Source organism: Haliotis cracherodii, unplaced genomic scaffold, assembly GCF_022045235.1.
Source record: "Haliotis cracherodii isolate W230 unplaced genomic scaffold, xgHalCrac1.p SCAF_8, whole genome shotgun sequence".
NCBI classification, from domain to species: domain Eukaryota; kingdom Metazoa; phylum Mollusca; class Gastropoda; order Lepetellida; family Haliotidae; genus Haliotis; species Haliotis cracherodii.
In genome coordinates, this window is record NW_027266341.1 from 28,918,288 (window position 1) to 28,932,734 (window position 14,447).

Below are 14,447 nucleotides of genomic sequence, written 5' to 3' on the forward strand. Positions count from 1 at the left end.
TCCTTCGACTGCCTGTCTGACTGAAGTCCCAAACATGTTTGTGTGACATATGTCGCAGGTAATCAAGGTCGTCAAGGTCATCAGAGTGACCATCATCTACCCCACACAATATGTTCTTGGTGTTCTAGAAGCTCAAGTAAAGAGGGGCGGTCGGGTAGCCTAGTGGTGAAAGCGTTTGATCGTCACGCTGAAGACCCGGGTTCGATTTCCGACATGGGTACAATGTGTAAAGCCCATTTTTGGTGTTCCCCGCCGTGATATTGCTGGAATATTGCTAAAAGCGTCGTAAAACCATACTCACTCACTCAAGTAAAGAACCAAAACATTTTTCTACTAGGGCTGGGACAGGTAACTCAGGTACTTGGGTCGGGTTAGTCACGTGATATATTGTTTAATTACAAGAGCTAACTATAGCTTAGTGGTTACACTACAAGTTGCTAATGTTCGTATTTCTTTCTGATGATACACACATTTCTTTTGACTTGAATATGTTTGAGAAAAGATAAAGCTTCAGTCAACTTCAGCGAACGCATGATCTGATTGTTTGATACATGTATCTAAATATTTTTAACAGGGCTGCGGTAAAACAATTCCCAAGCAGACATTTAAGAAAATTTGTTGAATGAAACAGTCATACATAGTAATAAGGTGGAATGGACAACTAAGGATCTTTTGGCTTGGTTTTAATTAGTTTATATATCACAATTTATCACATAATGGGTAGGTTTCTGGGAAGAATAAAGCCCCAAAAAGCGGACAAAAACAGTAAGTATGAAAAGTCAGGTAGGCACTAACTTTCAGTGTTTACAGACAAACATGACGTCAATCAGTGATCGAGTCCGTGATAATTGTTACCAGTGCCAATACAATTGTCTAATATACTAATCAGTTTCTAACTGGGATCTAGGTCAGGCATTGAAACTGGGATCTAGGTCAGGCATTTTGTAAGTTTTAGCAGCTTTTGAGACAAATTGCGAAACAATTTCGCGAGGACACTAACTTAGTGGGATCATTTTCTATATCTGTGCTTGTAGACCTCTGTGGCTTGGGGCCTTTTCCTCAATTAAATACAGTTGGGTTTGGCTGTTATATGTCCGAATTGTTACCTTGTTTCATTTTGTCACTGTCTGTACATCCTACTCTGCATTTCGTAACATTGACTGGTCGACTCTAAACAAACATGACTTTTCATAGACTAGAGTAGCTTCCCTTGGATAAAGGGCAATTACTCTTGTGGGCAGACCAATGGATTGCTGTGAAAGGCAAGTAGAGATATTAAGTGTAGGAAATTGTTATTTTGCTTACCTGTAGTTATGCCACTGCCTAGGAAACATGTTATATGTTATATTGACTGCTGTCATTGTCTGACAGACAAATCACTGACTTTTTTATGAATATATATTAACGCACACATCGCAGGAAAACTTGCAATATATAGGAACCGTTTGAGATGAATATAGTTTTTTCAAGGACAGAATTTAAATAATGACATTTACGTTTGCTAAATACAATGTTTATTCCTAATAGGGTATATTTACCATCCTGAAACACACTTGCGTGATAACCTCTATATTAATGTTGTTAGCCACTCTCCTTTAATATAACCTCCACAAAGCATTGATATCCTTGGTCAAAAAGATGATTTGTTTTTAAGTTTCAAATCTGGAATATTTCCAAAGAGTTATTTATGATTTTATATCGCCAATTTGTATTTCCAATTATGTAAAGAATAAAACTCAACTTTGATATTTGAAAGCCTTTTTGGTTTCCTTTTAATAAAAACTACTTTGTAGTCCAATCTGTCCACTATTACATGATAAGATGAAAGACGTTTACCCTGCAAGTAAGGAAAGGGAAATTACAAACTAAAAAAAGCTATTTCTTTGATAAAACGACAAATAACATCATTAACCCTATGGCCTGCATGGCCTAGACTGTATATAGTCACAAAATCAACAATAAACCACGAAACATAGAATGGTATTGGTATATTTCCACATGTATTAATATGGAAAATAAAAAAATTAAACTGGTGTATTAAAAATATCATGGTAAGTCCAAATCAATATGTATATTTAATATTTTTTAAATAAAACTTAAAACCATAAGCAAGTTTAACATATAAAATGTATTCAGAGATTTAGCAGTTTTTGATAATGGTTACTGGGCCTTTTCTATGATTGTTTTCTGAAAATAATCTGTAATATACACAATAAAAATCAGATTGGTCATGTAAATTGGTCTTTGTAGATCGCTCATAAAGATTACTTACAGATTGGTCTAGAAATTGGTTGGGGTGTTTTTAATATGGTGAATACAGTACCGGTACTTAAGAGTCCTTTACAAAACATAGGCAAATGCAAAATGTCTGTTTTACAGAAGGTCAGGTCACAGTCGTCAGGAATGAAATCAAATACTGGTGGTTTTATCCAGTACAGCTTCTATTTATTGGTCCCAGAGAAGCCATAGAGAATGAAAAAATGTCTGCTTGCAACGAATAAATGCTGAAGACCGTGGGATGACAAAAGCCTGTACTTTTTCCCTTTACATAAAATCTGCTTGCCTGATCAGGTGACATAAAAACAGGCATGGACACAACAAACTAATTTCCAGCTTCTCACAATGGCTGCTCAGGAGATAATTGAAAGGGCAGCCTGGAAGAGATTGAAAATCCAAACATTTCCGTGTCATTTGTTTTGTCTCAGGAATATTCTCAAAATAAATCATTCACACAAACGTCTCTATAGATTTAAACTAGTCATCTCAAGTGCACGTTTATAGAGAAGAAATTTTACATTATACAAATATTTTAAAAAATGACAGTACTTGTAAGAAATACAAGTCTATTTTATTCTATTTGTTGTACAAGAAACTAAACACACATAGTAAGTTGAAGGCAGCGTGACAACTCCGACAGCCTGAGCCAGCACAAACTGTTCAAATGTAGGGAATCTCACTTTGTGGGGAAAAAGTCACACTCTGTAGCAGTCAATCAGCAACACTAGGCTGAAGACTTGCTTGCCAGGTTATGTTTCATGAATGCAAGGCTGTTGGTGGTTCCCACAGTTAGATTTACGATTATCTAAGCCCTGAGCATCCCACAGTTTAGACTTACAATGATCTAAACCCTGAGCATACCACAGTTAGATTTATGATGGTCTAAGCCCTAAGCATCCCACAGTTAGACTTACGATGATCTAAGCCCTAAGCATCCAACAGTTAGACTTACGATGATCTAAGCCCTAAGCATCCCACAGTTAGACTTACGATGATCTAAGCCCTAAGCATCCCACAGTTAGACTTACAATGATCTAAACCCTGAGCATACCACAGTTAGACTTACGATGATCTATATCCTGAGCATTCCACCGTTAGACTTACGATGGTCTAAGCCTTGAGCATCCCACAGTGTCACTTAACCCTGAGAATTCGACAGTTAGGCTTACGATGATCTAAACCCTGAGCATTCCACAGTTAGGCTTACGATGATCTAAACCCTGAGCATCCCACAGCATCACTTACAATGTTCTAAACCCTGAGAATTCCACAGTAAGACTTACGATGGTTTAAGCCCTGAGCATCCCACAGTGTCACTTACGATGATCTAAACCCTGAGCATTCCACAGTTAGACTTACGATGGTCTAAGCCTTGAGCATCCCACAGTATCACTTACGATGATCTAAACCCTGAGCATTCCACAGTTAGACTTACAATGATCTAAACCCTGAGCATTCCACAGTGTCACTTACGATGATCTAAACCCTGAGCATTCCACAGTTAGACCTACAATGACCTAAACCCTGAGCATCCCACAGTTAGACTTACGATGATCTAAGCATTGAGCATCCCAAAGTTGGTACATGTATGTTGAGTTCAACTTGCCCGCTATGACATGATCTAAGCTTTGAGGCTCCAACAGTTATTCCTACAAGAAAGACAAGACACTGAGGCACAGTGGGCTTTTGGATGAGCAACACCAGAGCAACTGGGTCTCTGGGAGGTAGAAACTGATGGCATCCGGACTTAGCAGGTGACAGCAATAAAAGCATCGCTTGCCTGGAACATCTATTTATCTAGATGCAATGTAGAAAGTGGATAAAGGATGCAATCAACCACAGATAATCTCACTCTCTCAAAAGCAGATTAAAATTAATTAAAATTAAAATTAAGATTAAAACAGCAGCAATATTCCAGCCATATGGTTCAGACATTAGTTACTTTCTCACTAGCCTTGCTCCAAGGCTGTACTGAAAGAAAAATCCATGGATGTGTAGAAATTCTATCCTCCTAATAGGCAAGTCTAAATATGTGGACGAGACTCCAGTTTCTTATAGGGACAACTTGCTTATATTATTTACATAATTTAGAACTTATGATTAAAACTAATAATTATTGCCTAAGAGTCTACTACTTGTGCAAGTCTACTCTCTCACCATTGTGAAGATGTTCTCAGAGGCCCTTGAGATGAAGTAAATGAGATTTCACACCCTTTCACAACTATACCACACGTTTGTCCACCATAATCTACCCTGGAAGAGGCAACACTGTGGTCGATAGCGCGAGCATCAACCCCTGTCATCAGATGACACCCACATTGAATGGCCTACTAGGGCTGGGACAAGTCAAGGTTTAGTACCCGGGTACCCACATCCCTATTACCCAATCCTATCACCCTTGGGTACCCACTGTTGTTTTCAAAAGATAGGTACAAAATGTCTGATCGGGAATAGTTTGACAGTAGCTTGAGCAAAATGTATTTAGATACATGTATAAAACGATCTGGTCATGCATATACCAGAAGTTGACTGAAGTTTTGTCTTTATTCAAACATATATAAGTCAGAAGGAATGCATTCATAGTCATGAAGAAATGCGAACATTAGTGACTTGTGTGACCATGTCGTTATAGTGATTTTTTGTCATGAAACAATATATCACGTGACTCAAGAGGGGTCTGGGTAGTCTTGGGGTACCCGAGTCCTACTCAGTACCCACTCGGACCGAGGACCCGAGTTACCCGTCCCAGCCCTATCGCCTACCTATTGAGGAATTATCTTAGTGGTCTCGATTCCAGCACCCACAGTACTACCGTACATGACTGTAGATTAGTCAATCTCCTAGATAAGAGAAGGTATTAACTTAGTCCTTGAAATCGGTGTCAAAATGTTATGTGTGGTAGTTAAGCAGGACCCCCAACCCGGGATCAGGAAAATTTAAAATCTCAATCGGACATTTAGGCCATGCCCCCTTCAAATAAGGTATTTTAGTACCACTTTTCACACACATTACAAGTTGTTATGTTCACTATAGCACCCAACCTAAAACTCTCGTCATGATGTATCATCGGAAATATCAACATGTCTGTGTTGAATTGAGCAAGTTAATCGTGTCGTTACACCATCGGTAATAAAAAGTGTTTAATTGAACTCATGTTTGAGACCTACCGTATCTATCTTATTAATTTTTAAGCAAACTTTCATTCAATAATAAACATGCTTCACATCACACAAAGAGTCACAAATATCTTCATTTATGCAAACTGCATTTTAATTGATGTGGGAAAATGGTTGAGATTTCATCATAAACCATTGATCTTAATCACTCATCACACATAATCACATAAAACTACTTCTTGTGTTTCTGGAAATTGCAATCAAAGTTCCAATTGTCATCATAATTTGAAATTTATCAATCTTTTTTCTTAAATAAAAATGCCAGATTGGCTTCAAATTAATAATGAGATTGTCATCTAATCATGAACAGATCTAATAAATGATTGAACACTAAAAAAACCCATTTGATATTGAATACACTTTCTTCAAAATTTATTTGGGTCAGTTATAATCAATTACTGTAAAGGCAGTGGGTCATTATTTTCTGTTCAATAACTGATTATAATGAATCACTGAAACATCTTTTCTGTCAACATAATGATGGAAGAAACTAGCATTTATCAAGCGTCTTCAAAAGGTAATGAAGTAGGTCCCTCACTTCACTTCAGTGCTCCTGTTGAAGGTGGTGTTATGATAAGCTTGTTCTGAATGTACAAGGTGTACATTATACTCAAGAAAATACTGTATTGATCTATTGAAATGAGCAGCTATTAAATAAATTGCCTTTCACACAATGCCATTCAATTATTTTTGCTTCAAGAACAGTTTTGTCACTTTGTCAAAAAACTCAGATTTATGCAGTGTAATATTTCATGCATGAATATTCAGTATTTTGAGGAGATGAATTAACATACCTGCTGTGGGGAGACCCATGCTGCTGATTGAACTGGATGTGATCAGAAATATGGATCTCCTGCATGAGAGAGCATGTCGGCATAATTTACGTCATTTACATCCCCACACCCCCACAGCAGGATAGCCAGGCCAGTTTCAGTCGGAACTTGGATCTGTGAACAAGTCACTCATGAACCTTGCCTTCGAAGTGGTCAAGATCTGAACATTGTGTTATCAGTCAGCATGTGCCCAAACCGTTTGAGTCATCATCATCATCATCATCATCCTCACCATCATGATATCATCATCATCATCACTTCATCACCATCATCATCATCACTTCATCACCATCATGACATAATCACCATCATCATAATCATCACCATCATATCATAATCATCACTTCATCACCATAATCATCACCATCATGACATCATAACATCATCATAATTATCACTTCATCACCATCATCATAATCATCATAATCATCACGATCATGATATTATCATAATCATCACCATCATCATAATCATCACCATCATGACATCATCATCATCATCATCAACATCATCACCACCATCATGATATCACCATCATCATAATCATCTAGCCATTGTGATGGAATTGATTGAACAGTTCAGTGATACATATCTACATTTACTATACATCCTCAAAAGTAACCTGGTGGCCAAGTTTAGACTGGCAAGGAGGCAAGTCCTGTTTGTAGTTTACAATCTCTAATGCAGGACTTATTTAGGTTCATGGATTGACAAAATATGAGGAACATGTATCTTCATATCAATGTAGCAGGGTGTGGAGTAATCCAACAGATGAAATTCTTTCCTTGTCAGCATGCTACTGGGGTTAACCTCTTTGGTCTTTGGCCTCTTTGGCAAAGGTGTCCTACCTTGGATCAAAATGACCCTGGTTCAAATCCTATCATGGGACTCAGAAATTTGATAGCAGCTACATCAATATAAGATATTGTTCAATCAATGCGACTTGGGGATCCAGAGGGGGAGGCTACAAGGTTGTCCCCCCTCACCCACCCTTCTTCAGACAATCTGAGTGACAACCTCTATCATGTGCTTTTGGTACCTGGCTAGTATCCAACCTGTTTCAAAATCCTGGATTCATATCCGATTGCGAAATGATACATTTCATAAAGGTGATTCCACACAGATTCAACATATATCTTCAGTTCCAAATGAAACTGGAAATGTAACAGTTTATCAACTCTGTGACCCAATAGAAACCATTACAATGTTTTCCCAAAGCAGCCTGTGTGACTTGTTACAGTAATATATTCAAAATTCAAAACAAACTTTCACAACAGATTGACAGAAGCTGCTAAACAACTCATATCTCAACCAAATTTCCAGGAAATATTCCCAAAATACCTTTAAAATTGTACTTATCATACACAGACGAAAACAATAATAAGTCTATCTTTTCTAGACATCCACTTAAGTCCACTGAAATAACTACAGGGATCATGTTTACATGGCTTACATTCAGACGGGCTATTTTCTACAACCTTAAGTGTATTGAACAACTTAAGTGCCAATGCTTGTTTGCCCACTTCCGTAAAGCTGCAACTCCTTGGCGCTAGTGTTTCCTCAATCATGGAAGCCCAGGGTAATATTGCTCGTATCCCACATCTCAACACAATACACACCGTCTGAATGCAACATGTAATGCTAATGATGAAACATTGTTACAGCTGCTTCTTATATTGAAGGATCTCTCATAAATGTGCCAATTTATAATAATCTAACCAGCAAAGTAATCATCCAAATATAGATATCCCTCATCAAAAGACCACACTGTCAGTGACAAAAAAGAAGAATGTGTTGTGTGAAATAATCAGACAGATATATGTTAATGACCTGTCAAGTGGTATAACATGGGGGCAGAGTTCTAGGTGCTACAAAAAGTTGACACTCCACAATTGTGGCTTATTTTTGTATGACCCTGCTAATATTCTTGTCCAATTTTTCATGATCTCTAGGATGAAAATTGCCAAAGATAATCATCAAAGACAAATATAATTAATCTAATATTATAAAATCTTTTGTTCTGAAAGAAGTAATTTCTAGTAGAATAGGTCTTCAGCAACCCATGCTTGCTGAAAAAGGCAACTATGCTTGTCGCAAGAGGCAACTAACGGCATCGGGTGGTCAGGCTCGCTGATTTGGTTGATGTATGTCATCATATCCCATTTGCGTGGATCGATGCTCATGTCAATCACTGAATTGTTTACAAACGATCGTCATACAGCTGGAATATTGCTGATCGGGGAGTTAAACAACAAACAAACAAACAATACTAAATAATTAATATCCAAGAATTCACCTCCTAAAAATAGCTGAAGAACAAATGATTAGGCACTTTTAGACACAACTAAGGTTCATTAACGAAACCAATACATATTCTCCAACAAGAGATTCCAGCATTCTTTTATCCCCCTCCCAAGCCCTGAGGCTAATGATCATTTTACATGCATATAGTGTATACCTAAAAACACATTTACATCATAACAAAAAGGCTTGAACAAGAAACATCAATCAGTTTTGATAGCTTGGAATACAGAGATGTCCTACCTGCCTGATATATTGTCTTGTAGCATGGCGTTGCATGGTATATCAAAGAATTACTGCCATGACCCACAAGATGTAAGTCTTGGAGGAGTAAACACACCATATACCACCGCCCCTTCCTTGGAGCTGTTATCACATGGAAGTATGTGGGCTATGTGTAGCAGGGCATGGCCTTTGTCACAGGCACAAGAAGATGGGGACAAAGCACTTCAGTCTCTATCAGTGTTCCCACACACCACAAACACCTTTACTCATGGTCAGCGTGCTGAATGTATACCTTATAACAAGCAAAATAGGAACCCTTTACATATAGAATTTATTTACCCTCTACACATAGAATATAGAAACACTTTACACATAGATTATAGGAACCCTTTACACATAGAATATTGAAATAATTTACACATAGAATATAGAAACCCTTTACACATATAATTTATAAACCCTTTACACATGTAATTTATAAACCCTTTACACATAGAATATAGGAACCCTTTACACATAGAATTTATAAATCCTTTACACATAGAATATAGGAACCCTTTACACATAGAATATTGAAACCCTTTACACATAGAATAAAGGAACCCTTTACACATAGAATATTGAAATAATTTACACATAGAATATAGAAACCCTTTACACACAGAATATAGAAACCCTTTACACATAGTTTATAAACCCTTAACCCGTAGAATATTGAAATTTTTACCCATAGAATATAGAAACCCTTTACACATAGAATATTGAAATCCTTTACACATAGAATATAGGAACCCTTTACACATAGAATATAGAAACCCTTAACCCGTAGAATATTGAAATTCTTTACGCATAGAATATAGAAACCCTTTACACATAGAATATAGGAACCCTTTACACATAGAATATAGAAATCGGTAACACATAGTATATTGAAATCCTTTACACATAGAATATAGAAAACCTTTAGACATGTAATTTATAAACCCTTTACACATAGAATATAGGAACCCTTTACACATAGAATTTATAAATCCTTTACACATAGAATATAGGAACCCTTTACACATAGAATATTGAAACCCTTTACACATAGAATATAGGAACCCTTTACACATAGAATATTGAAATAATTTACACATAGAATATAGAAACCCTTTACACATAGAATATAGAAACCCTTTACACATATAATTTATAAACCCTTAACCCGTAGAATATTGAAATTTTTACCCATAGAATATAGAAACCCTTTACACATAGAATATTGAAATCCTTTACACATAGAATATAGGAACCCTTTACACATAGAATATAGAAACCCTTAACCCGTAGAATATTGAAATTCTTTACGCATAGAATATAGAAACCCTTTACACCTAGAATATTGAAATCCTTTACACATAGAATATAGGAACCCTTTACACATAGAATATAGAAATCCGTAACACATAGTATATTGAAATCCTTTACACATAGAATATAGAAAACCTTTAGACATATAGCTAAATCGAGCCCTTAAAACCAAATATGGTCCTACTTTGGGAAGTCTGTGAGCATGAGTATCATAATGAAGGCAAATCTCATCTCATTTTGGCTCAATAATCACTGCAACCACTTAGATGACTGGGTCTGCCGTGTGATCCTTTCAAACACATTATCGTTGGGGACTGTGTTGTATGTTTGTTTGTTGTTTTACGGCCCACTAAGCTATATTCCAGCTATATGATGGGATCCGATGACATGCATTAACCAAATCAGCGAGCCTGACCACCCGATCCCGTTAGTCACCTCATACGACAAGCACAGTTGCTTTTTGGGGCAAGCATTGGTTGCTGAAGACCTATTCCTAGCCAGATCTTCACGGATCTTGTTTTGTATCAGAGACCATATACCGGAATATGTATAAACTGTCAGAGTCAACAGTGCATTTGTTCTTGTTCACTCTGAACTTTCGTGTCATGTGACACTGAACTCACTTCTCTGTAAGACACACCACTCTGAATGCAAGTGTTCTTGTAATGTCATATGAGTAAACACCATCCATCCCCATTCCATAGTTTGGGAAAATAAATGTTCTTATAAATATAACATAACATGGGCACTTAGTTTCCAGTGTTAGATAATTCCCTGGAGTATGTTGATAGCTCCAGGCTATACAAGACATTAGGGGGTGATAGGGGGCAGTCCTTCTCCATGGCTGATATACCCACATAGCCATCCCTCCATGGGAAATATAGATAATACCAGAGTCACTGCAAGCTGTCCTCTCCTAGAACTAGGCATGCATGAACACCGCCAGACATGTGGCTAACATTAGGGATATGGCTTATCTTAATTACTAATTGGCTAACACTGTAACCTATGTTAAACAAAGTAGACAAAATCTTTATCAGGATGTGTGAGTAGGTCTGTTGCTAAAGACGTTATGACACTGCTGTGAGCCATGTCTGGTCCAAAGACGTATATACGTCTTTGTCTGGTCACATCACTAGGCTCAGCGGTCAGCTTGTTATTCCATGTCTGGTCATATCACAGCGGTAAGCTTGTTATTCCATGTCTGGTCACGTTACTAGGAGCGGTGTATGGATCCAGCTGTTAGCTTGTTATTCAACGCCTGGTCACTTCACTAGGAGCGGTGTATGGAACCAGCTGTTAGCTTGTTATTCAATGGCTGGTCACATCACTAGGAGCGGTGAATGGAACCAGCTGTTAGCTTGTTATTCAACGCCTGGTCACATCACTAGGAGCGGTGTATGGAACCAGCTGTTAGCTTGTTATTCAATGTCTGGTCACATCACTAGGAGCGGTGTATGGATCCAGCTGTTAGCTTGTTATTCAACGCCTGGTCACTTCACTAGGAGCGGTGTATGGAACCAGCTGTTAGCTTGTTATTCAACGCCTGGTCACATCACTAGGAGCGGTGTATGGAACCAGCTGTTAGCTTGTTATTCAATGTCTGGTCACATCACTAGGAGCGGTGTATGGAACCAGCTGTCAGCTTGTTATTCAATGCCTGGTCACATCACTACGAGCGGTGAATGGAACCAGCTGTCAGCTTGTTATTCAATGGCTGGTCACATCACTAGGAGCGGTGAATGGAACCAGCTGTCAGCTTGTCATTCAATGGCTGGTCACATCACTACGAGCGGTGAATGGAACCAGCTGTCAGCTTGTTATTCAATGGCTGGTCACATCACTAGGAGCGGTGTATGGAACCAGTGGTCAGCCAGTTATTCCATGTCTGGTTAGATCACTAGGAGTGGTGAATGGAACCAGCTGTTAGCTTGTTATTCAATGGCTGGTCACATCACTGGGAGCGGTGAATGGAACCATCTGTCAGCTTGTTTTTCAATGGCTGGTCAGATCACTAGGAGCGGTGTATGGATCCAGCTGTTAGCTTGTTATTCAATGGCTGGTCACATCACTAGGAGCGGTGTATGGAACCAGCTGTCAGCTCTTTATTCAATGGCTGATCACATCACTAGGAGCGGTGTATGGATCCAGCTGTTAGCTTGTTATTCCATGTCTGGTCACGTTACTAGGAGCGGTGTATGGATCCAGCTGTTAGCTTGTTATTCAATGGCTGGTCACATCACTAGGAGCGGTGTATGGATCCAGCTGTTAACTTGTTATTCAATGGCTGGTCACATCACTGGGAGCGGTGAATGGAACCAGCTGTTAGCTTGTTATTCAATGGCTGGTCACATAACTGGGAGCGGTGAATGGAACCAGCTGTTAGCTTGTTATTCAATGGCTGGTCACATCACTATGAGCGGTGTATTGAACCAACTGTTAGATTGTTATTCAACGCCTGGTCACATCACTATGAGCGGTGAATGGAACCAGCTGTTAGCAAGTTATTCAATGTCTGGTCACATCACTAGGAGCGGTGTATGGAACCAGCTGTCAGCTTGTTATTCAATGGCTGGTCACATCACTGGGAGCGGTGAATGGAACCAGCTGTCAGCTCTTTATTCAATGGCTGATCACATCACTAGGAGCGGAGAATGGAACCAGCTGTTAGCTTGTTTTTCAATGGCTGGTCACATCACTAGGAGCGGTGAATGGAGCCAGCTGTCAGCTTGTTATTCAATGGCTGGTCACATCACTAGGAGCGGTGAATGGAACCAGCTGTCAGCTTGTTATTCAATGGCTGGTCACATCACTAGGAGCGATGAATGGAACCAGCTGTTAGCTTGTTATTCAATGGCTGGTCAGATCACTAGGAGCGGTGAATGGAACCAGCTGTCAGCCAGTTATTCAACGCCTGGTCACATCACTACGAGCGGTGTATGGAACCAGCTGTCAGCTCTTTATTCAATGGCTGTTCACATCACTAGGAGCGGTGAATGGAACCATCTGTCAGCTTGTTATTCAATGGCTGGTCAGATCACTAGGAGCGGTGAATGGAACCAGCCGTCAGCTTGACTCAGCAATATTCCAGCTATATGACAACGTTCTGTAAATAATCAAGTCTGGACAAGACAATCAAGTCATTAACATCGTGAGCATCGATCCACGCAATTAGGATACAATGACATGCATCAACCAATTAAGTTACCAAGCCTGACCACCCGATCCCGTTAGGCACCACAAGCATAGTCGCCTTTTACGGCAAGAGTGAGTGAGTGAGTGAGTTTGATTTTACGCCGCTTTTAGCAATATTCCAGCAATATCACAGCGGGGACACCAGAAATGGGCTTCACACATTGTACCCACGTCAGTAATCGAACCCGGGTCTTTGGCGTGAAGAGCGAACGCTTTAACCACTAGGCTACCCGACCGCCCCTTTTACGGCAAGAATGGGTTGCTGAAGACCTATTCAACCCCGGAGTATTGAGTGTTGAGTATATTGGTAAGAGTGAGTGAGTGCATTGGGATTTACTCTACTTTAATAATTCCAGGCATATTACAGTAGGAAAACCAAGAATGGGAGTCACACATGTTACCCTGTGGGATTTGAACCAAGACCATCCATGAAAAAACAACCTCTACCCCACCTCCTCTTCTCCTTTACTCCCATTCTAAATCCTTCGTACAAAATAATTAAGGTTCTTTATTACATACACCCATCATCATAGATACCTTTTAACCTTGCCTGGGTCACTACTTGGTTTGATTATTGCAGAGTGTATCGCCTCCGTGGTCTTGCAGTCAGTATACTGTGTCCGAGAGGGGTATCCATGTTAAACTGCGGCATGGTAACACTATAGCCGACAGGCCAGACAGACCATTGGTTCGCACAGCAAGCTTTGCCTTTTTAGTCAGAGGAATGTGGTGTAAATCTGTACCATATCTGGTCATATTTCCTGGAGAGGAATGTGTGTGGGGTGGGAGGGAAGCTGGGATGACATGGTCACTAGGACCTGCTAGTATTCACAACCCCCAACCCTCTCCCCATAAGTGAGACATTCCATTGTCCCATTGTGATGTAACACAATGTTATACACAGCCAATTACGATACCAAAGGAGACTTGGAGTTTATCAGAAACAAGAGATAAAAGGGAGATAACCTCAGATAAACATGTTCATTGGGGTGTCGAAGGGTTTAGCCTTATTTCTTATTCACACTGGAATATGAAATTTTACATTGTTTACAAAAAATTGCTACATTTGAAATGAACTAAGTACTAT

General features: G+C 39.1%; 1 protein-coding gene across 3 annotated transcripts in view; it reads right to left on the bottom strand.

Annotated features, from left to right (window-relative positions):
* LOC139450476 (uncharacterized) overlaps nt 1-14,447 on the bottom strand; it is a 67,793-nt gene that overhangs the window by 37,138 nt on the left and 16,208 nt on the right. The window contains exon 1 of one of the 3 annotated variants that reach the window (XM_071232185.1): nt 8,835-8,918. The exons of the other annotated variants lie outside the window; for them this stretch is intronic. The gene's annotated coding sequence lies outside the window, so the exon portion shown is untranslated. Of the gene's footprint in view, nt 1-8,834; nt 8,919-14,447 lie in introns of those variants that run through there. 3 annotated transcript variants of the gene reach the window in all.